Below are 23,153 nucleotides of genomic sequence, written 5' to 3' on the forward strand. Positions count from 1 at the left end.
TGTGTAGACCAATTAGAAACATCAGAACCTGGATTACATCCGGCATACTGCAGGCAAAGGCAGTGACAGTGCACAAGACACAGATCCTACTTTTGAACAAAAGGAAGACTTAAATGTTCAATTTTAACCCTGCTTATGTTTTTCTGCCCTGACCGTGCATGCCCTGACCCTGTGGTGGAGCCCCTCCATGCTTTCTGCAGCCCCTATAGGATATGGCAATATCTAATTGAGAAGGTAAGTGCATAACTTGGTTCAATTGGCTCCAAATATTTTCTGGAATGTATACATTTGGATGTGCCACAGTATCTTTCTGACTACTTCTGGATAGGAAGGGAAGTCATCTCATGAATTCCTCCGGATCAAGATTTCATAATTTTCCTCAGAGTTCATGTCTGAATCAAAACAAAAGGGTGTTGGCAAAGATGAAAGGCAAAGTGTCCAAAAGGGTGGTCAGGCCAGCAATGTTGTATGGTTTGGAAACAGTGGCACTGAGGAAAAGACAGGAGGCAGAGCTGGAGGTAGCAGAGATGAGGATGCTGAGGTTCTCTCTGGGAGTGAGCAGGATGGATGGGATCAGGAAGCAGAAGATCAGAGGGACAGCACATGTCAGGTGTTTAGGAGACAGTCAGAGAGTCAGAGAGGCTAGACTGAGACGGTTTGGACAGGTACAGAGGAGAGATAGCCAGTACATTGGAAGGACGATGTTGTGGTTGGAACTGCCAGGCAGAAGGTCGAGAGGAAGGCCAAAGATGAGATTTATCGACGTGGTGAAGGAGGACATGAAGTCTGCAGGTTTGAGAGAAGAGGAAGCAGAGGATAGGGTGAGATGGAGGAAGGTGATCCGCTGTGGCGACCACTGAAGGGAGAAGCCGAAAGAGAAAGAAGAAGACGTCACAGCATATTGTATCTCTCTAATTTGGTTACATTGGGCACCAAAGAAGATAGTTGGAACATCTCCTTTGCATTGCACAAACACAATTTACACACAAATTCCTTTCTCTCCCATCTTTGAAATATGGTCCAAAAGACCTTGAGGTTTGAGCTGATTCCATGACTACACTGGCACCTTCTCATTAAATGTAGTTTTCTCAAGCCTCACAAACTATCTATTAATTTACCAGCCTTGAAGTTTTCAACTAATACAGGAGACTTTTGCATGTTTCATCGGACATACCAAGGAGCAGGGCATTGGCTATATCAGCCCACCAGATGACTAATTTAGACATTAGAAATTAAAAGGATTGTGGGTAAAAGCTCAAGAAGTGTGCACACGTAGGCTGCTGGGGGCGAGGCTATATATATATATATATATATATATATATATATATATATATATATATATATATATATATATATATTTATATATATATATATATGGCAGTATCACTGAAACATTTAAGAACAAGAAAGTTCTCTGTGTGTGTGTGCGTGCGCTTGTGTGTGTGTATACAAACAAATATCTCACTCTAATCATTTTGTCTGTGTGTTCCACAAAGGTTGGACAGACCAGAAGCCATCTATCCCCTCCACCATCCAGCCATCCACCACCTTTGCCAGCCAGCTGTCCACCACCTCCACCATCCAGCGTCCACCACCTCTTTAAAACATGTACGCAATCCAATTACCAGAATATCTGTTTTGTTAATAAATTATTTTCCGCAGGATTTTGAAATGTAGACATGATAATATTTAGTTAAAAGACTGTTGTAGTTCAGGTTACTATGACAAAGTCAGAGAATGTTGTTATGCATGTTATGGCATGGTTTTGATTTGCACTCGATGTGCCACTGGTTTTGATCACCTTTTAGTCTCATGGATATTATACTTATACTTAAATAATAACAGCAGTTTAAATATTGTGATAACTGTTCTTTACAGTTTTATTTATCCCCAACAATATCAGCGAGTTATGAATGACAACGGCAGTTGCTCTATTCACAAGTTGATCTACCTGAGGGAGGTGTTCATGACATCATTGTATAAGGGTGAAAGATCCGGTCTAAGTCCACTCCCCTTGTTAGAAAAAATGATTTTCCAATTTGACAAAGTGGCTTATTAATTCCTCTTTCAAAACATGTCTTCCTGTGCCAATATGTCAACATCACTGCTTCAGAAGAGTGTTCTCTGTTAATGAGGCATGTAAGGACAGTTGAGTTTTGGCCAGTGAATTAGCTCTTCTTTGTTAAACCATCCATTTATGGAGAGGGTTGTTTTCTTCCATGTAGAATCCTCTGCACTCTTAATCTGGGTATTTTAATTGCTTTGTGAATTCGCCTTTCATATGGTGTTTTAGTGTAAACATTGTGGGCCTGATATTGCAAAAGTCTGAGATCAAGTTTGTGTTCCAATGGGAATGCCTCAGTCAAACCACTATTGAAGAAAGCCTTAGATATCATACAAATGTGCATGGTAATGTCTATGTTACAAACCGAAGACCACCGAGGATGATTGTTCTCTGCCGTCTTGTGATTAAATCTCATTTCTTTCTCTTGCAGTGGAAAGAGTTTCCCACTTCAGTGGGTCCCAAAGGCAGCAACAACAAAATAAAAGTAGTTATTGTCTCAATTGTTGTCGTTGTCGTGTTGTTTTTGTTGATGTATAGTAATAATAATACAAAAAAAAAAAAAAAAAACTTGCGAAAGTATGATCTGGACGTTGTCATGCAATACATGCATGCATACAAACAGATGAATTTATTGATTAATTAATTTTGTTCCTGAAGCAGGACAAAATTGCCATAGCAGAATGCAACCAAGATGATCAAGCATATATATCTTATCTGGATTTTTTAGGATTATTGTTTATCCGTATTATGTCCCTTTATCTTAATTTACGTTGTGTGTGCAGGTGTTTATTAAATGTGTGGTGCTTTTCTTGAGGAAAGTTGATCCACCATGGAGGGAAGAATAAACACAATCTGAAATGTAAATCTGAAGAAACAGTGACCACAAGTGACATAAAACTACCATAAAATACAAGCCGGTCTCAAGGCAATTCGTTCATGTGGTCACGAATATTTAATCTATTGAAGCCTGCATGGGGTCACGAAAAACGCCTATTTTTACGTTCGGAGGATCACGAAAAAAAATGAATGGGGTTCCAATTGCGGCTCATTCATACGCTATAACGTGGTACTGCTTCAATTCATTTGAGCTTCTCCGACCCCTGTTACAACATTACAGCCACACGAGTCACTCATTTCACCAGTTTGGCTTTGATTTTGGTTCTTATTCACTCTCCCGTTCCTGAGTGCAGTCGGTCTCTGCTGTTTCAATTACAAATTCACAGAAAAAAATGAGTGAGGACTCATAATATGTACATGCATTTTATTGGTTTAAATTCGTCTGAATCAGTTGAGTGAATGCGTCACATTTTCGTGGAAATAAATGAAACGTTTCATTTCACACACGTCGTTGTGCGTTCGTGCGTGCACATGCATGCACGGTCAGCTAATTTTTAAACAAGCATCGGCTACTGAAGCGCTGCCTGCGTCATCAAGGATTCCAGGGACAAACCACTACTTCTGAACTGGTAAGTTTTGCAGCCCAGTATATAAATTTTTTCAGTGCTCCAGTACGTTGTTCATGTTCATCAAATTTACTAAAGAAAAAAAATACACTTGTGGCAAACTGCTATTTTACTGAAACTGAAATAAGTAAGGTGTAAATGAAAGTATATATATATCGCCATCAAATGTTCCAATTCATTTTCAAAACTCCTCCAACAGGAGCTCACATGAACAGTTTTTACTGTTGGAGGGGGTGGCATCACTTTCTTTATCATTTTTTAGGAACTTCTCCATAATTGTTATCACAGATTTGCAGCTGTCAAGTCAGTTCAGTGGCACATTACTGCCACAATACGTGGCTAATCTAGTTGAACCACCTTTCTATAACTGCATGCAAACTTTGTGTGGAGAATGACACTGGTCTTTGTAGTTCAAGAGGAAGCTTCTGAGAGTTCCGAAGAGAAGAAGCATGCAAGGGCCACTATGAGGACAGAAAGTGGTGAGGTATGCAGCAGGTGATAGGGAAGGTTTCAAATGGATCCTAAGATTTCACCGGGAATGACGTGGTGAGAGGAGAAGCTGTGGAAGTATGACCTGGAAAGGAGAGGAATGAAGCTCTGTAGATGCAGAACAATAAATGTGTGTATATGAGAAAGAGAGACAGGAAGACTGGTGAAGGTGAAGGAGCAGAAGAAGTGAAAAGTTAAGGTTTTAGAGACCAGTCATAGAAATTGATGGACAGTTTACAAGAGATGAATAGGAAAGTGCAGGCAGGTTGGACCTGCTCCTTTTCCATCTCTGTAAAATGTAAGTTCGAAGAAACACTGGCTGAATTGTAAGTAAATGTATCGAGAATATAGCCACATTATGTAATGGACCAAGCTGTTCATTACTAGTAATTACTGCACTTGTCTTTCAGTTTTGTCCGTCAATAGTGTGCACATGAATTTTTGTTTCACTCTGAATAGAACACTTCAAGCTTCCCTGGATGTGTAAATTAGTGTAAAAGCATTGGTCAGTTTCCTGAAGTGCTTATCAAAAGTTGCATCACACCACTGTTTTAAGACTGACTCCTGTTTCGGGGTCCTCATGTACGTGTTCGCAACGAGCCGACATTATATCCACGGCCCCCTGGTGTGAGTGTGTTTAGTCTGCCATCTGATCTGGAACTGGACACCAGCATCATTGTCATCCACGCCACTTCCACTGTCACGTTACTTCTCGTCACTGCCCATCCACTGTCTGTCAGGTCTGGGTATGGACTGCAAGGTTGTCTTCACCTTCAAAGACGTCCATAACAAGACTACTCTGCCATCAACAAGGCATGCCCAACTGTATAAATCACGTGTCCTGTTTCACAGCTGCCTGAACACAAAAAAGGGTCTATGTTGACGAAACTGTGTTTTGAAGGACTTACAAACATGGCAGCCATGCTGATGCCAGTTATGATGGGTCTAGCTTGGGAGTTGTAGTTTTTACATACCTTCTCAAATTATCTTAATTCAAAGGCAAACAAACGTTAACAATATGCAACTGAGTCTAACTCTGGAGCTGTGAGGACACAACGAAAGATTCATGAGAGAATTTTCAAAGTATTGAGTCATTTGATCAGGTATGATTACATGATTATACATGAAAGAGCAGCCCTGTGTTGAAAGTGAAGCCCACAGGACAGTGGACTCTTAGAGCATCCTGGAACACTTGGTCACTTGAGCCCAGGCAGGCAGTGCTTCAGTAGATGGTTTGAAATTGGCTGGTTGTGCTTCAGCTGACATCAGTGACGTAGAAGGAATCATCATTCAGCAAAATGCTGCTGCTGCTGAAAAAAATCATGGAACTTCCTTTCTTGTCAAAAGACTTATATGTGTAATTGATACAGTTTTAAATATCCGATAACACTGTTGGGCGTAGAAATGTATTCAATACAAATGATAAATAAATAATGTATTCAGTCTGTGACAAAACTGCAACATCTTTCCGTAGTTGCCAGCAAAAACTAAGGACAATACATGGTACATTATTTTCATGATATAATATGAAAATAAAGAGTACATTTGTCCCTAGAAATGTGATTAAAACGCAACAAAAACTTTTAATTATTTTTAAAACCCCACAATTCACAGCGGAATTACTGGCTAGCTGGGCAAACATCACAATACTACTATTTCATTGAGTCCCATGAAAGAATCTGGGTCAAAACGAAAAAAAAACTAAGCACCATGAACATACACTGAGCCGAAAATATGAAAAAACATTTGTAGCTAGAAATGTGATCAAAACGCAACTAAGGCTTTTAATTGTTTTAAAATCTCACAATTTAGAACAAAAATAGATCAGACGTATGCCATGTTTTGTGTTCAGACAGGAGAGAAACCTGTCAGTCACGTGACCAGCGGCACACCTTTCAGAAAGCTATTGAGAAATAAAATGTACCTGGGAGACGGTCATTGAGGAATTTCCATCAAATTACTACGTTTTTCAGTGAGACTCGGTTGGTCGGTCCACTGCACGGCCAAATTATTGTCCCAGCCCTAAATAATATTTACTTCCAAACTTTTATAGCATGCCACAGCTCATGTTTCGCTACAAGTGCCCAAAATTGTCAAGCATTATATCACAGCACTAGCGGACAGTTAGTTTGCTATCTTAGCCTCTTTGACCATCTGTACTGTTATTCCTGTTCCCAATAAACCCATAATCACAGGACTGAATGACTACAGGCCAGTGGCACTGACGTCTGTGGTCATGAAGTCCTTTGAGCGCCTGGTTTTATCCCACCTGAAAACCATCACTGTTCCCCTCCTGGACTCAATGCAGTTTGCCTACAGAGCTAACAGATCTGTGGACGATGAAGTAAACCGGGCCCTTCATTTCATTCTGGAGCATCTGGACTCCACAGGAACCTACGACAGGATCCTGTTTGTGGACTTCAGTTCTGCTTTTAACACAATTCTTCCAGCTCTGCTTGAAGACAAGCTTCGCCAGCTCAACGTGCCTGACTCCCTCTGCAGGTGGATTACGGACTTCCTGACCGGCCGGAGTCAAAGCGTGTGGCTGGGAATGACTGTCTCGGACACTCGGACCTTCAACATCGAGTCTCCTCACGGCTGTGTTCTCCCTCCATGGCTCTTCTCCCAGTACACCAACTGCTGCACCTGCAGCCACCGGATGACACCACCAAGTTACTCTTACCGGCAACACCATATGAACCACAATCATTGACTTTGAAAGTGCTCATGAACGTGGCCTGTCTAATTCACATAGACATTCAGAGTGAGACATGTAAAGAGCTCAGAATTCCTCTGGCCACAATAAGCAGCATCACTGATGAAATGAACAGACTAGCGGAGGGTGATATCTTATCGTACACGATATACCTCAGCGGCATGTGTGTTGTGAAGGTTCTTTCAATCTGTCATTTAAATTGTGATTCCTGCAACACATGCACAGGCCAATATGCCATTTAAAGCATCAGCACTTGTTGGAGCTGGGAGAGTTTTCCGGGCTTGTGAAAGTAAGACCGCTGGTTCCTCAGGAGCAGGCAGTTAGCGCTGCTGATGCTTGGCAACACCCGGCGGTCCAAGCGTGACATTCGGAAAACTAAGCTAATTGCCCAAGAAAAAATCTTTAACTTCAAAGAGCTAAATGAGCAGCCTTTCTCAAGGAGACGGAAACCTCCGGATCTGTCACCATTTTGAAGTCAGGTGCAGCATTCGTCAGCCACCTGAGTTTGAAACTTTTGAAAATGTACCGAGTGGAAACTTGAATGCTCTGCTCTCTGTCTCAGATTCCCACTACAAGCAGCCAGTATGTAAATATTTCCATGACTTAGCAAAGTCTCAAAGATTCACCAAACTGCGATGTCTCACATCAAATTAGTTGTTTTTTAGTTGTCCTTTTGACATAACACATATACAACGTGTACGATCAGTTACTTAGCGCCCTCCACCATTATTTTCCAGGGGCAATATGAGCAGTGACAATGATGAGGATGTAAGCTATGTGAGGAGAGATGTGAGAGTGAAAATTTTTACAGTGAACGTAACCCATGAATATCCCTGTCTTGCATGACACTAGTTTTCTGTTCAACACTGTTGGGTGTCTGGCTACTTTATTAAGATGGGATCACGTGTTCATTCTTTGTTGTGTTTCCATTTTTGTATGCTTTAAATTAGTTATTTCCTGTTTTCCTGTGTGTTGTTTCCATCACCGATAAAGATCCCCTCGAGACTTCGTTCTATTGCGTTCTTTGATAACTTTCTATTGTGCGTGTCTTTTCTGTCGCTTCCTTGGTTATTTCCTTTTCCTATTTTCCGTCCTCTCTTATCGCCTTTGTGCTTTGTGTGAGAGCTTTGTACTTGTGTTTTGTTTTCTTTTGTTGGCTTTTTCTCGTCACGTGTGTGTTTGAGTATTCCACCACAGAGCGTTTATCGTTGTTTGGGCCTTGTGAGTTTATCCGAGTGCGTTTTAGTGGTCCCCGTTTATTAGGCTTATTTTCCCCATCCTTGAGTGTTTCCCTCACTCCGTTTTTTGGTGGCGACGTCTTTAGATCCCCGTTTCCTGTCTGTACCCTGTTATTTTCTTGTTTATTGTGTATTTAACATTGTTAAATTCAAACTTGTTGATTCGAGTCTTCTGTGAGTTAGCTGCAATCTTAGCACTTGGGTCTGTTCCCATGAGCCACCATGACATTCTTAAGTTTAATGAGTTGTCAAAAAAAGTGCACGCTGTGGAGTCAAGAAACTGAAAGTAAACATAATAACCTGAGCAAAGCTGTTGTCCGCTCATAAACTTTTCAACGAGCCAGTTACTGCTTACACGGTGAGCACTCGTTCGAGCACTTGTTCAAAATCACTCACTCAGGGATGAAGACTGGTTAAAAAACGTCATAACTGTCTACAATGCTACTCACAAAACAATGTTTGCATGCTCATTTAAGTACCTAAAGGTTCACAATTATATATTATTTGTTTGTTCGTATATATTCTTTCTCTTACTTTTCAGAAAATCATCGCAGACATCATGGAGTAAGACGTGCTCACTCAGTTCAGGAAGTTCAGGAAGCTGAACCTTCGGAAGGCTGTGGGTCCGGAGTTTCCCCTGCCATCCTGAAGCATTGTGCTGCTGAGCTGGCTCAAGTGTTCACGGACATCTTCAATGCTTCCTTGGTGTCCTGTCTAGTGCTGTGTTTAAAAAATCGATTTTCCAATTCTGAATCGATTCGTAGGTCCAAAGATCGGATTAATTAATTTACGTTTTAACACATATTCTCCGGGTGAAGTGCACAGGCGCGCACCTGGGACACCAAAGTCAAAACAACATGGCTCCTCACAGTGGCAACACAAGCAACGTTCAGACGCGACCAAACCAAAAATGCGCTCGACAAAAGCATAGCAATTAGCATGTTATGCCTAATGGAGCTATTGGAAGTGTTGCAGTATTGCGGAAATATGACCCGCCTCACGAATCACGTGACGCAACATCACCCAGAGCTCCCTTCCAAGCCATCCAGACATCCGCTGTCTCCGACAGATGAATCGGCTTGCAGGAGGGAGGTGGAGCAGCTGGTGTCCTGATGCAGCCACAACAACCTGGAGCTCAACGCCCAGAAGACAGTGGAGATGGTCATAGACTTCAGGAGAGTAACAGTTTCTCTGTCCCCTCTCATGTTGGCTGGTTCAGCTATTCCTATTGCAGACTCCTTCTGCTTCCTAGGAACCACCATCACTGAGGACCTCAAATGGGAGCCAACCATCAGGTCCCTCATCAGGAAGGCCCAGCAGAGAATGTTCTTTCTAAGGCAAAGACGAAAACTACGACTGCCGACGAAGTTGCTGGTGGAGTTCTACACGGCCATCATCCAGTCCATCCTCACCTCTTCTATCACTGTCTGGTACAACAGCGCCCCCTCCAGGGACAAGAGTGGACTGCAGCGCATCGTGCATTCTGCTGAGAAGGTGATCGGTTGCAGTCTGCCACCTCTTCAGGACCTGTATGCCTCTAGGACCCAGAGACGTGCAGGTCGGATCACAGCCGACCCTTCTCATCCTGGACATGGACTGTTTGTTCCTCTTCCCTCTGGCAGGAGGCTACGGTCCATCCAGACCAGAACCTCCCGTCACAGGAACAGCTTCTTCCCCTCGGCCGTCAGACTGTTGAATTCGTGAACAGCCTTGATGTTATTTTATTTTATTTTATTTTATTCCAAAACACTTTACTGGTTAGTGGGCTCCCCACTGACCATGGCAATAAATTTGATTCTGATTCTGATTCTGACAGCTGCTGAGCCTATAATTAGCATTCTAAGTCACCGATGTGCAATTGCTATCATTTGAACTAGAGGATAAATACATGTTGATTTAACATGTTTTTTTTTTTTTTATTTCTATTTGTGTTCAAACTATCAAACTATTTGATTGATCATATAGCGCACGAAGCGTTTTATTGTCATCAATTCAAGAAATGTCAAAATGTCCTACTTTGCTTCTGTCAAACCGTTTCTTGATTGACTACATTCCATTCCTGTTGAGGGGCAAGGGGTAAGCAAGGCGGTGATCTAGGGAGGGTCTGCCAAAACTTCAGAAAACACTGGCAGACACTCTGATTATACTAGTTGTTTGTCAGTTGCTTTTGTACCTTTTGTTGAAGATCTGTCACAATAAATAATCGATGAGTGTAGAGATCTGGCGCCGATGTTCTAAACAAACTTTCCAGATGACCTACAATGCATTGCGATTTTTCCAATGTGATGCTACCCTTCCAAGTCCTATTGCTATCTAGGTAAAATTACACGGCTGGCATCTTGGCTTCTGGAAAAGACCATTATCCCTGTTATTAGGGATACACTGATCCAACTTTTATGGTCCCAATACCGATCCGATACCAGTGTTAAAGTATTAGCCATCTCTCCATGCTGTGGAATAAAACTGGCCATACTTGGAGTAAAAGACAAAAAAGACTCCATGTGCCATTACAAACTTGATATTTATTTAAACAAACTGATTCTATTTCTTGTGGAGCTACGCGCACCACCGCTTCAAGTTGGAGTGGAGAGGAACGTACAGACAGGAAAGCAACCTGTGAAAAGTGATGTGAATCCGGGAATGCACCATGATAAAACACAATGTCTTAGACATTATTCACATTTTACTATGAGAGCATAAGGGAAACCGCAGCATGGGCTGTAGACCATAGGCTGGCAGACATTCATCCATTCATTCTTTCAATCCGCGACAAATAGTGAACCCTGATTGGTCAGTGAGCCCAAATATGTGATCTGATTATGGAGCAATCTCATCCTCGAATACTGGTTTCATTAATTGCATCAAGTGTCTTGTGATCCAGCCATCCTCGCGTGACTGAGTGGAGGACTGCCGCTCAGCTTCGTATAGAATTTGAAAAGTGCACTACGTTGTTGCAGCGTTGTATCTTTAGCCGCTGCCATGTAATCACAATAAAGGCTGCCGCGTGTGACGTCAACCAGCACTAAACATAAACTTTGAATGCCAGGATCAGCTCCCGGATTGGCAATTTTTCACCAATGCCAGATACCACTTTAAGAGGCTAGATCTGGCCAATACCTGATATCAGGTTCAGTCCATTTGACTCTATTTCTGCATCCTGGTAGGTCTGGAGAAGTAACTGCAGACAAAAAGGGTCACTTCTCTGCAGCTCAAGCGAGGCAAAACACTGACTGTTGTTTGTGCATATGAGCCAAAAAGTTGTTTGGAGAGTTCTTGTGGGGTCTTGTGTGGGGCCCAACCAGAGGATTCCATTCTCCTCTTGGGAGACTTCAACGCACATGTAGGTAATGATGGAAAAACTTGGAGAGACGTGATTAGGAGTAACAGACTTCCTGATCTGAACCCGAACGGCTGTTGTACTGTTGTTGGACTTCAGTGCTAGTCATGGTTTGTCCATCACACCATGTTCGAAAATTGGGACGCTCAAAAGTGTACTTGGTACCAGAGCTCCCGAGGTCGTAGGTCAATCATCGAGTTTGTAAACGATGGCAGGGGAAGCCTCTCGATCGACCAGGTAAACCCAAACGAGTAGTGATGGTGAACTGGGAATGTCTGGAGGACTAAACTGTTAGAGGGGATTTCAACTCACACCTCTGTGAAACTTTTGCTTATATCCCTGTGGAGATTAAAGTCGCTATGTTAGTCAAAATGGTCCATGGTGGAAATGCTGCAGGAGTTGACGAGATTCGCCCAGTAATGCTGAAGTCACTGGGTTTTAAGGGGCCGTCTTGGCTGACACGCCTCTTCATTGCGGGGATGTCAGGATCAGTACCAGACGAGTGGCAGACTAGGGTGGTGGTTCCCCTATTTAAAAAGGGGGACTATAGGGTGCGTTCAAGCAACAAGGAAATCACACTGCTCAGCCTCCCTTGTAAGGTCTACTCTAAGGTGCTGGAGACGAGGGTCTGAGCGGTTGTAGAATCTCGTATTCAAGAGAAACAACTGTGGGAGGTGATTCGGGACTACGGGGAGTGAGGCTATTGAGGGACCAGAGAAATATTGTCGTGGCGTGCAAGTCATGTGGTGGCTCCAAATCACTATGCACGTCCAAAACGAGCAATTCCAATCTGGCGTAACAGCCGCAGAGAGTGCATGTGTCCAAGCTCGTGGAAAAAGAGTCCGAAGCAGACGCTGCAAATTCACCCAAAAGATGCTGCTATTTAATACTAATGCATTTTTATTTTGTGATCAAAAAAAAATATATATATATCTCATCTGACGCCACAGGAGAAGCCACTGCAGCCAAACAGCAGAAGCTTGACTTGGGAGCGCCTGTTGCACAGCCTTTATCTCAGAAGCAGTTTAACACACGAGTAGGGAGGTATGTTGTGGAAGACGTGCTTCCTATCGCAGCTGTGGAGTTGTCACTGCAGTTCATGTTTCCAGTTGGTATAGTTGTGTTGCTGTTGAGATGATCGTCAGCATCGGCTCTGCACTATTGTTTGTTCCTGCTACTACTGAGTGTTCTGTAAAAAGATTTTTTTGCACTGCTGAAAGTATAATAATAATCTAAATGATTACAATAAATGTGCCAATTAAAGGTTTCGATCTTGTCAAGCGTTCACTTGCACTCACACTGCCATAGCAGCTTTCGGTCACTAAGTGGCGACTTTGTAGTAGGATTGCACTTGAAGTGGACTAGGGCTTAAAGATCGACCTTTGTTACCTGACTATCTAGTTTAGCAGGCCACACAAACAATAGTAATGGGTACAGTTTCAAAAAAGTTACTTTTGCTAGTAACTAGTTACTTTGAAAGTAATGAGTAACTTGAAGTAACAAAGTTACTTTTGAATGAGGTAACTAGTAACTGTAACTAAGTTACTAATTTAAAGTAGCTTGCCCAACACTGCTCTCTCCAAGTGAGGAATGAGTTCCTGCCTCAAGTGGAGACGTTTAAACATCTTGGGGCTAAGAAAGTTGGAGTTTTTGTTCGACGAACTAGCGCAGCAGGGGTGTTAATGCAGTCGCTCTGCTGGCCCATTGTATGTAAATGAGAGCTGAGCCAGAAGGCAAAGATCTCTATTTACCGATCAATCTCCATCCCGACCCTCACATATGGTCATGAGCTGTGGGTCATGACCGAAAGAATGAGATCCCAGATACAAGTGGCTGAATTTATATACATCTATATATCTCATGGACGTGACATAAATCAACAGTTGTTTTTTTTTTTTCATTACATGTGCAAACATGCTGCAATCAGACTTGGTAGCTTATTCAACCTATTGCCTTATTTGGGCTACTTTCTGCAAGTGACTGTACTCATTATGAAATATCTAAGTACACGTTAAAGCGGCAATATGTAGTTTTACCAATATTTGCTTTTGGCGGCACCAGGTATTGAGTGTAATCACAAGCTGTCATACAGCCGGGTTTCCCATCCTGCCCCGATCCCCTGTTTATTTTTTTATGAGGAAAGACGAAAACAGCGAAACAGCAAAAAATGTCATCACATGTGGCAATACACAACACTGACAATGTTACACTTGCAAAGGCCACTCTAAAAGCATCTACCATTCAACATCAGAGATAGAACTCCATCAGCTGCAGACCAACGGATCCACATAATAAAACTTTATTTCGACTGCACGATTCAGAATGAAGCAAAGGGCAAAGCTTTGACATTTACTAAATTGGTGAAAACAAACCACTATCTTTTAGTGACGAGAAATAAATCTGTAAGAATCATGTGTCATCATGGGTCTATCTCCTTCACATCTGGCTGGAATACATGACTTCTGCGAGCAACGGAGATCAGTCCTTGTCGTATTTCTAATGGGATTCTTCTGTGAAAAACATGCTGAAAACCGTCATGCTCATCTCCACCTTCATGACATGTTGCGTGCTATCCGTTTCCACTTTGTTAAAATACGTTTGATCACAGGAGAGGATCTCCAAGAACAGATCATTTTCTGATTGTCTAGCGGCTTTCATTTAACCCGTGGTGGTGCGCCACTGTTGTCAACAGTAGGGCTGGGTATCGATTCTAATTTCAAGAATCGATTCGATTCCAATTCTCATGACTTAGAATTGATTATCACAATTCAATTCGATTCGATACGATCCAATCTCGATTCAAGTTAGTATTTAAACCATTTTCTGAGCTGTTGCCATAATCACATGACAAGTTACGCAACGTATTAATACTAGTATCATATTGAAATTAAAGAAGGATTCGTAGTAAATGATAATAAAGATCCAGACACAGAACGCCAGATGTGACTGCTCATGGGACTGGTGCATTATTAGAAATATGACATTAAAAATTCACCCAAAAGATGCTGCTGTTTAATACTAATTTTTATTTTATGATCAAAATGAAAAGATATGTATTCTCAGCCACTGAAAATGTAAACAGAGTGCTGGTTACTGACTTCACAGCAACCTGACGGTCATTGCACAGTATGTAAACAGTTCTCTGTGCTCTGTAGTACGTACGAGAAGAGGTTCCACTCTTCATCAGTATACTGAGTTGTCAGATTCGTGTAAGATTGCGAAGATGTCCACGTGTCACTTGTAATGCCCACCCTGACTGCTGACTGAAGCTTACTTTTCACGTTTTCTTTTACTGACTGGTGCATGTTTGGGATAACAGACGTTTGCGAGACACCATAACGTAATGTGGCTCTGTTACTTTCATTAGCCGCCTAAAGCCCTCGTTTTCAACGACGCAATACGGGTGCATATCTTTGCAAATGAAGCCCGCAATCGCTTCAGTTATATTGACAGAGTGTGCAGAATTACCCGGTAGTGGTAAAGTTCGCTCGAGTTTCATTTGTTGTGGCATGGCTTGGAAAGGAGCTCTGGGTGATGTCGCGTCACGTGATTCGTGAGGTGGGTCATATTTCCACAATACTGCAACACTTCCAATAGCTCCATTAGGCACAACATGCTAATTGCTATGCTTTTGTTGAGCGCATTTTTGGTTTAGTCGCGTCTGAACCCAAAATGGTGCCAGACCATTGCTATGAGCGTTTCAGGCGTTTTCAAACCCGGCACGTTGCTTGTGTTGCCACTGTGAGGAGGCACGCTGTTTTGACTTTGGTGTCCCAGGTGCGCGCCTGCGTCAAAGGGCTTGGATTTCACCCGGAGAATATGTGTTAAAACGTAAATTAATTAATCCGATCTTTGGACCTACGAATCGATTTTATGGATTTTTTAAACACAGCACTAGTCTACAGCTCTGTAGAATAATAGCGACGAAGGTTATGACAAAGCTTTTTTTTCTGTCTAGCATTATTACATCATGGCTCAGCATGTTTCAATAATGGCCATACAGCAATCAGAGTGTGAGCATCAAAACGATCGTTCACACGTTTAGTTCACTGTGGACACAGATGTCACAGTTAGAAACCATTCTTCAATAAGTTCCAGAACAATCGTCAGTGATGATGAAATGTGGCCCTGGTCGCGTCTCTCACCAGCACTGAGCAGGTCTGCAGATCAGGGGACTGAATGGCAGCAGCTACAGATAGAACATGAGATACAAGATGTTACACTTGTCCAAACCAACTGGACAATACACACTGCTAATGACAGTGAATCGACTATTATTCTGTCTGATAAATGCTTGCAGACGTTAGCCACTGACATTAGCCGGTAATGTCTGCGCTAATCCGTTTTCCTGGCTATATCTACAGTATACTGTGTTAAACACAATAAAATGAGTAACAGACACTTAGATCTTTATTAGCATCTCAAAAATAAGTTCCCCACATTTGATAACACTCCCAAGACCAGAGGTAAACACATTGATTGCCTTGAGTCAAGCAGAAACATCGCCACTTCAAGATCAGAAGAAAAGCCTTTTGTAGCTCTCAGTTATTGCCAGGCTGTAAATGCATTCCCTATATTGACACTTGTCCGGGATCTTGCTCCTTCACTCCATTCTTCTGCCATAATGTAAACAAAGGAACTCAACTCGCTGCTGAGATCGCTCTGTCGTAAAGTGTCGCGGTGGGGATGGTGTTGGGGCTGTGATACCACTCACACATGCCTTCGGGCGCCTCGACCTGACAAAGTTACATAGTCCATGGGAGCATTTAACAGAGAGGTGGAGAGTCTGAGTCTGGGATTTTTGACTGTTGAAACCTGTCATCTCAGGAAATATGAAACTAATCTGTTTATGTCTAAATGTTACGCATTGTTGCTTTAACTTATATATTTTAATATAACACCTGTGTTGCAGGACTAGTGAAACTTTGAAAAAGAAATGTTACATATAATCCGAAAAAAAGGTAAATAATTCATCACAAATAGTCACATTTGAATTGCATTCAACTTTTCTGACACAAGAATTATGAGATTTAAGTTGAATCTTGACAAATATGTTGTATGTTGTAAATCAGCATAGAAGTGTCTCTCACAACACATTGAACAAAGCGAGAGAGATTACTGACGATTGAGCAAATTTTATCATTGAAGTACTGATCCCGACATCAAAAATGACCAATGAATAGTCCGATAAGCTACAGTAATTTAAGAATGAGCGTCTTTCCTCCTCACTGTTCTCATGCAGACAGCTGCAAAGCTGCAGGATCACGGCAGTGAAAACAATTCGAGCCTAACATTCGTCATTTACGTAAAACCAGATGTTTATCAGCCTAATAAAGGCAAGAAACACGCAGTGCCCGCACATATCGAGAGTCCCGGACCACTGCACTGTTCAATGACTCCAGTTACCCAGCACACTTGTCGAGTATTTACTAGGGATGTACAGAACATTTGGTGGCTGTACAGTGAAAAAAGGCAACGGGAGTGACAGATTCACCGAAGCTGAATAGCAACGTGCGGCAAGATCAAACACCATGCAGAGCAGCTTCTAACCAACAACAGACTTCATTGAATGCGTATTTCAAACAAAAAAAAATGCCACAGAAGTGAAATGAACTATGCGAGACCATTGGTGAAATTCTGGCAGCACACTCGACCATGATCGAAAATGAGTGGTACAACTCAAGTCAAAAATGTATCGATTTTGACTATTCCACGCAAGTACCACGTTTCCTCTTTATTTGATCATTTCGTCGTTGTGCATAGTGTCAAGCAGTAGGCGCGGCTGGTTCCGACCATCGTCAGTGCAAAGTGTGATCCAATGTCTGGATGCAGTGTTGATGTTTTTGATTCTTTTTAAGTGTTGGATTGAATTCCTGTTTACAATGAGTCTTCATTATCAGTCTGTTACAGCCTGATAATTAAAGGGGCCCACTTACACTATATACATAAAGTATAAGGTGTCGAAAGCATCATAGAACTTACGTAAATCTGTTGGAAGAAACCACTATGGGTATGTCTGGGGAGTCTGAGAAAATAATGTTCATGACACCGAAAAAAGACAGTTTGACTAAATTAATGGAGTCAAAAAAATTTAGGTTCAAAAAGGGATGAATGCAAAACAAAGGATGAGATAGAAAAGATGGCTACAGTGAACCTCTATACAAAGCCAACGAGAGGAAATTGTTCAACACAAAGAGTCTGAAAAGGAAGAATGTGACGAAAATGCCAAAACTAAGGAGGAAATGAAAAAAAAATCTCTGGGCTGCATGGCAGGCTAGAAACAACAATCAATGATTAGACCAGGATCACATTCAACCATGACTACCAACCAAAGGTCAACATAAAGTAAAAAAGACGCAAGTGGCAATGAGGAAACTCCTGGAAATAAAGGCAGATCCACACATTTGTTCCAAGCAAAGCTGAAAATTCAGTTACAAGATATAATGTGGAAACCTAAAACCCCAAAAGAGGCTGTTCAGGCACCACGGTGCTTTACAAATAGAAGATGAACAAGAATGAGTTGTAATAACTGACAGATCATCCGAAATCTTCAATATAGTTAACTCTCTGGGTGGACTGTAAATTAAAATGGACTCTATCTGGAAACAGAAAGAATTAAAAATGACGAAAAATAAAATGTATTCTTCTCCTTGCACCTTTTTGTTCCTTGAAACCACAACAAAAATGGATTCTTCTTTCTCTACATTACCAAATCTTGTCAGTCAGTTAAGAAAGTGTGATTAATTATTGTTATTATATTCTATATAAGACTTAACATGACAACAAAATTGCTGACTCATTATCGATACTGCATGACACTTGATGTCATTGTAGCACAATGGAAACAAAAAGACACCTCATTGAAAAGATACAGAAATGTTGAGAAAATCCTATGGAAAAACCCCTAACCTGTCAGAGAAGGTACATCCTGCTGCTAGTGTTTTCTGCTTTTCAAAGAAAAAAATAAATAAATAAAATTATATATATATATATATATATATATATATATATATATATATATACACCAAGTCTTGACAAGTCACAGTGAGGACATGTTGCTTTGAGAGGACATTTTGGCCTTGCCTCACAAGGTTAAAATGTCAGTAAAAGGGTTAAGGGTTAGGTTATGGGCGAGTGACTGAGGAAACATTATGGCAATGGAGGTCCTCACAAAAATTGTTTGTGTGTGTATATCTGAGTGTGTGTGATACATACTGCCTTTACCAAAATGCTGAACGATATACAGTAGATGAAAAAAATCAACAAAAGTTGATGGTTAAGAAGTGCAAAGCCAGAAGATGTTTTGTTGGCTGACAAGTAGTTTTTTGTACTTGAGCCAGGTGTCCTTCTTTCCAAAGAATCTCATTTAGACTCTAAATAAAAACATTTTCTGTGATCAAAATATATCCAAATATATTCTCCGCTTAGTAGTGTCGAGATGCCATGAGGAACATACAGGAAGGTGCATACAGTGATTGCGTGTTACACTACAGTTGTGCATTAACTGATTGTTGTGAGCTCCCTGGCAAGATCGGCGAGTCGACAGACGCTTGTTTTAAATCCATCTTCTTCCATCCTGCTGACTGCTGTCTCATCTCCTGTCTATTAACCACCTCTGCCTCAATGTCTTCCTCCATTCAGCATGCCCACAATCGTCTCTTCTGATCTCACAAATCCATATCAGCAAACAAATAATTGCAGACACTACAACCTTCTTGCTGGGGAAGATCTTATGAGAATGGAATGACCGGTGGGTGAGTCTGACAGGGTTTGTTTTCAGAGTAGGCAAGAGGACACAGGAAGCAGAAACAAAAGGGAACATCTAGGTTAAAAAAAACATGCATGAACGACTCTGAAAAGGTCTGTGTAGTGCTGCTGGCTTGGCTGTGCTCTGACACGGTGAGCCAGCTCGCCAGAGCACTGCTGTTGACTCTATTTCTGTTTGGTGTCTTATTTATTTGGTGCTTCATTTCTTGACACACACACGCATGTGAGTATTTCTATCCTTGAGGGGACATTGTGAGGTTTCTTAAAACCTCACAATAACTCACAATTAACTTAAAACTCTGAATCTAACTGAACTTAATAGCCGGTTATTTTGAAGTCTTCATCCTCAAATTGAGGCTTGTGGGGTCCAACCAAATGTCCCCACAAAGTAAAACAATCAAGCACACCCACACACATACATACATACATATAACCTGTAATATCCACTTATTTTATGATGTGGGAAACTATATATATATATATATATATATATATATATATATATATATATATATATATATATATATATATATGTGTGTGTGTGTGTGTGTGTGTGTGTGTGTGTGTTTAAAATAAAATGTGGGGAATAAAATAATTCCCCACATCATAAAATAAAATGGAAAACCATAATCGGACATTCCTGTTCGTCATAGACTTCTTTCAGGCGTTACATTACTCAGACGTTTACTTGAAATATGAAATTAAATTTAAATGGTGATCGTTGCGTCCCTATGTCTTTGTCGGACGTAATAAACCGTCAAAATCGCTCCCGTTCTCGGGGGAACGCACGTAATCTGAAGAATGTATCCTTGCAGACGGCGACAGTCCTCAGAGCGGAGTCCTTTGCCACAATCGAATCTCACCACACCCTGACCAACCGACCTCCAACACTCGATACCATAAACACAAGAACCCCAGTGCAATTTCTTTTACACGGATGTTGATGAATGTTTTCCAAATCGAGCAAATTACTGACAACAGAAATTGAATGCGTCGCAATATGCGCAGCGTTACATTCAGGATCCACCGTTTCATGCGCGCACACACACACACACACACACACACACACACACACACACATATATATGTATGTATATATATATATATATATATATATATATATATATATATATATATATATATATATATATATATATATATATATATATATATATATCCGCCTTACTTACCTTGGATGTGGTCCGCAGGTCCGTGCCAATGCCCAAACTTCGGTGCGAGATTCACAAAATCCCTCCAAAAAACATGGGTTTCAGACTGAATGAGTACACGAACCGTATATTGGATATGTTGTGTTGTTTTTTGATAAGTCCACTTTCTCTTGTTTTTTTTTTTTTTTTAATTATTATAGTTTTTTTTTTTTTTTATAGTTCCTTTAAAAAATGTTTTCAGTCATAACAATATTAGGGGTGTATCCTTACATTATCAGGAACCGCAAGCTCCTCTGGAATAATTGTTGAAATAAAAGTGTGAGTTATTCCACAGTTGCTCGCCGCCTTGGACCTCCTGTTCAAATCCAGAGTGGCAATGAAGCTTTCAAATGAAAGGAGAGGGTCTGCACGAGTGGATGGATGATCGCGGCTCTGGAGAGTCCTTGTACTGTGTCCACACGCGTCAACAGCCTTTTCCTTATTTGGAAGTCCGGGAGTCACGCGACAGTCAGAGCAGCAAGATTTGAGCCACACTACTTCCTACCATACTTTTCACAATAAATGATCTGGGACTTCTCGCTTACGTATCTATTATTATTTGATCCTGCAACCTCATCTGAATGGGTCACTTCATGTTATACTGACACTTTTTCATGCGCCATTTAATGTAACTTCATTTAATGATTAAAATGAATTGCAACATTGTACTGTTTATGTGTCTCCGCTGTGCGTATGAACTTATTAATCGATATGGTAATTCCCACAGGAAATGCCTTACTTTGAAGGCCAATTACGTTTTGTTTTTTTTTTTCTGCCCGCTTGTTGAAGGCAAATGTATCCTAAAAAACAGGCTGTCAGCCCCCTCTTCTGGAATTTCTTTTGTTTCGTTTGCCATCTTGTCATATATATATATAAAATGTATTTCTAAATGACTGATCTATTGACGACATCATTGTATTTGTATTTATTTCATTTAAAGATTATATATATATATATATATATATATATATATATATATATATATATATATATATATATATATTGCCTACATGGGGATGTCTTGCTGGACTGCTACATTGTGAAGCACTCAACAATAATAAATTTGAAAACTGTAATATTGATGAGTCGTGACCATCGAACTTCGTGTTGAATCTTTTACTAATCAGGTATTCCAACATCCGTAAGTACAACAACAGTACCATCTGTATCGTCATTCACTACGGGTACCTGCAAGGCTCAAACACCTATTACATTCCATCCATTTCATTTTTTTTCTTTCTGTATATAAGTGTAAATAATGGTTACCCCTTTCCTTAGAATTAAATCTGACTCATTTTCACATGCAAACATTTCAACGGTATATGCCATCTTGTCCAATATGACCGTGCAACATTTAATCCTACACATAATTAACAGAAAAAAACAACAATAATACTAATCTCAATATCTAACAGGTAGTTTAACTTGTCTACTCAATCTGGTTTGGTAGGAGAGTGTCTCAGAGTGTTCATCAGTTGTTTCTTTTTGGCTTGACACAATGGTGTGCTCATCTGTTGTGTCCTGGTTCAGGTAAAGGTCTTCCGCTCTGGAAGGAAGGTTTTCTCATGTTTTCCGCAGATGCTTTCGGTTCTTCCTATACAGCTTTCCATCTGGTGTTTGAATTGTGTTGTGATACTCCAACAGTGAGATGTAGAGCCCACCACTGCACTCCGATTTCTTCTGCAGATTTTTTAATAGTCTGTACGGTCCTTTCCATAACCATTTGACTGGGCATTACCAGTGCTGGACGAGGTGTGTCTGAAGTCCCAGCAAAGTCTCTATACTCAGCACAGGCATACTGAGGACCATTATCTGATATGACAACATTGGAAAATCCATGTCAAACAAAAATTGATTTCAGTGCAACTACAACACTGGCACTAGTAGTGTATTTCAGCTTTGTGATTTCAGGAAACTTGGAGAAATAGTCCACGCTCAGGTCCTTTGTAGTGAAAGAGATCAGTCCCTACTTTATCCCACAGTCTACTTGGTCCTGGGTGCGAAAGTAATGGCTCTCTTGGATTATTGTGCCTATTCTCATTGCATATTGAACAGCGTGAAATGATCTCCTCAATGTGTGATGACATGTGTGGCCAATATAGAACATCTCTGGCTCTTTCCTTACACTTGACCATTCCAAGGAGTGACTCATGGATTTTTTTTTAACATTTCCTGTCTCAGCTGTTATGGAACAATAAGCTTTGCCGCTTTGAACATGAGCCTGGATGAGTGTGTTATTTCATCCCTAAATGTCCAGCAGAACTGAATGTCTTTTGGCACAGCACTCTTTTGATCTGGCGATCCACTAAGTGTTATGTTCTTCAGTAGCTGCATTTCAGGATCCTCTGCAGTCGCTTTTCTGAATGCTTTTGAAGCTTTTCTTCTGACATGGTCAGCTGAGGTGTTATCATGTTCACATAAATCTTTGCCCAGTCTTCTTTCTGCTCCTTGAGAAATGCACGACTCAGAGCGTCTGCAAAGTTCCTTGCCTGGCCGGTAGGTAACTTATCTCTGCAGCCTCAGCAACATCCTCTGATGTTTCAAAGGAACTTGGTGTAATGACCACTTAAAGATGCATTCCAGCAGCTTGTTGTCATTCACAACCTGATTTTCTTTTTCATACAGTTACTGATGGAGTTTCTCACATCTTTACACAATGGCAGGTTACTCTTTCTCAATTTGCGCATACCTGCGCTGAACTTCAGTGAGTGCTCGTGAGCCATAGGCTACTGGTTGTCCATCCTGAAGGATAACTGCTCCAATGACTTCTGAGCTGCCACCCACTGACAGTGTGATTTGCTTGTTGACATCATAGTATTTCAGTGTCGGAGCATCGGTGACCACTTTTTTAAGGTGTCCAAAACTCCTCT

General features: G+C 41.1%; 1 protein-coding gene across 10 annotated transcripts in view; it reads right to left on the reverse strand.

Moving 5' to 3' along the window:
* Positions 1–20,711, reverse strand: part of LOC128768026 (adhesion G protein-coupled receptor B1-like) — a 157,600-nt gene extending 136,889 nt beyond the window's left edge. For 9 of the 10 annotated variants that reach the window (XM_053880549.1, XM_053880547.1, XM_053880553.1 and 6 more), the window contains exon 1: positions 20,266–20,711. The gene's annotated coding sequence lies outside the window, so the exon portion shown is untranslated. The remainder of the gene's footprint in view (positions 1–20,265) is intronic. The other variant, XM_053880548.1, reaches the window with a different exon arrangement.
* Positions 20,712–23,153: the final 2,442 nt, after the last annotated feature.

This window comes from Synchiropus splendidus, chromosome 12, assembly GCF_027744825.2.
Source record: "Synchiropus splendidus isolate RoL2022-P1 chromosome 12, RoL_Sspl_1.0, whole genome shotgun sequence".
Lineage (NCBI taxonomy): Eukaryota > Metazoa > Chordata > Actinopteri > Syngnathiformes > Callionymidae > Synchiropus > Synchiropus splendidus.